The sequence below is a fragment of the Macaca nemestrina genome, chromosome 6, assembly GCF_043159975.1.
Source record: "Macaca nemestrina isolate mMacNem1 chromosome 6, mMacNem.hap1, whole genome shotgun sequence".
Taxonomy (NCBI): domain Eukaryota; kingdom Metazoa; phylum Chordata; class Mammalia; order Primates; family Cercopithecidae; genus Macaca; species Macaca nemestrina.
The window spans coordinates 123,732,805-123,734,919 of record NC_092130.1 but is presented as its reverse complement, the minus strand read 5'-3'; the positions used below and the strand labels follow the sequence as shown (position 1 = coordinate 123,734,919).

Genomic DNA, 2,115 nt, shown 5'->3' with positions numbered 1-2,115 from the left:
CACAGTGCTGATGCTGAGTGTCCCAGTGGGAAATTGGCCAGCTGTTTTCCCTCTGTCATGGAATTTATAGTTTTATAAAGTCTTTCAAGGCAGAAAATAGGTCTTATTTAATTGTATTCAAATAAACACAATAGATGCTTAACAAATATTTATGAATCTTGATAGAAATTTTGTAGGGTATATATATCACATTTTCCAAATTTTGGATGCTGTTGGAGATATACTCAATATATTGAATAAGGGATTCTAGATCTAAAAGATTTTTAAATCTCAATTTTTCAATCTGGAATTGCAGTGAATAAGACTGAATTTTTAGAGATGTGATTTAAGAAACACTCAAGGTAGAAATGGCCCCGAGTAAGGCCTGGACTGCAGCCAAGGGGAACTGTAGGCTGCCTGGCCTGGTTGGTCAGTGCCAGGGCTGGGCTAAGAAATCATGGTACCAAGAAACACCAGTATTTAAGAGATGATGGCATCTGAAACCCACAATGTTAAAAAGCAGAACTTTTGAAATAATATTTAGGATCATTTCGTTGATGGACCTAGGAAAAGCATTTCTAATTTCATTAATAAGAACAAGAAGGAAGTTAAGAAATCACAACAGTTGGCAGTTTATATAAATAGAAGAGTTGGACAAGCTGTGAAAAGTCCAGATAAAACTATGTAAGGTAATCTAGCCAGGCACAGTGGCTCACACCTGTAATCCCAGCACTTTGGGAGACCAAGGCGGGTGGATCACGAGGTAGAAGATTGAAACCATCCTGGCTAACATGGTGAAACCCCGTCTCTACTAAAAATACAAAAAAATAGCTGGGCGTGGTGGTTGGCACCTGTAGTCAGCCAGGGAGGCTGAGGCAGGAGAATGGCATGAACCCAGAAGGCAGAGCTTGCAGTGAGCCAAGATCGCACCATTGTACTCCAGTCTGGGCGACAGAGCGAGACTCTATCTAAAAAAAAAAACCCAAAAACTATGTAAGGTAATCTTTCATAGAAAGTTAGTTCATGATCCCTTTCTAAACCTCTTTTACAGGAAAAACAAACAAAACAAACAAAAAAACACAGTCCCCTAGAAGTGGAGCTGTGACGTGGCAAATAGAGAAAATGAACTGGTTTGTGCAAACCACCTGCCTGAAAAATTATACCAGAGTAGTCAAATATATTTGCTTAACCCCAGTGATTCCGATTTTTCACAGACATAAAGCCCATCATCACAATACAGTCAGTATTTTTCTCAAGTTTCTCAGGATCATGAAACAAATGGCCCAAGTTTTGCTCAGCAGGAATTTGAAAATGAATGTAGCTTTAACTTTCTGGAGAAAGAAGTATATGTGAATTTGCATCTTGTTTGGTGAGAATAGAAGATCTTGGCATTGTGGTAGATTGCCTTCCTGTGCTCACCAGTAGTTTATAGGGAGAAAAACAATATATCTTACTTGAAGGTTGGGTAGTCTCGTTGCCTCTAGTAAATTCACTATGTAAAAGCAAATTTGAAAAATACCTAACATTTGGTTTAAACTGGCTTCAAGCAGTCATTAAAAGGTGGTGGTCAGAACTATTGTCCAAAAGAGAAATTATAAATAATGGAAATATTCAGGTTTTAAAACAACAGTTAAATGGATTGTGGGAGCAGGAAAACCATCTTACTTTGGTTCCAGGATATACTGGTAATATAGCTAAGGAAGCAGATGCTTATTTATTACCAGTGAGAGATTTAATCAACTAAAGAACATTTGTTTATTCAAAACATCCCTGGACTATATAATTTACAAGAAAAAGAAAGATTTCTTCTGAGAGATGTGAACTGTGGAAGAAATTAAAACGATTTTTTTTTTTTAATTTTAAAAAGTCACATAATAAAACCATGAATGAAACCGTAACAATCTACTTCACATAGAAGTGAAAAAATACCCAAAAGAAACAGCTTTAACTTTAGTGAGATGAAAGTACACTATGGAAAATGTTGACCTTGCTCCATTTGGGGTTTATATAGTTATTTGCTAACATTGTTAAAGAACTACTGGATCTTAATACAATCCTGCATAAAAATATAATTTATATTATGTGAAAAACTAAGAGAAGGCGTATGGCTAGGAACCCTAAAGAGCAATCATCAGT

The 2,115-nt window shown here is 36.3% G+C and overlaps 1 pseudogene; it reads left to right on the top strand.

Moving 5' to 3' along the window:
- Positions 1-469: 469 nt before the first annotated feature.
- On the top strand, positions 470-1,723 carry LOC105499353 (KATNB1-like protein 1; annotated as a pseudogene).
- Positions 1,724-2,115: the final 392 nt, after the last annotated feature.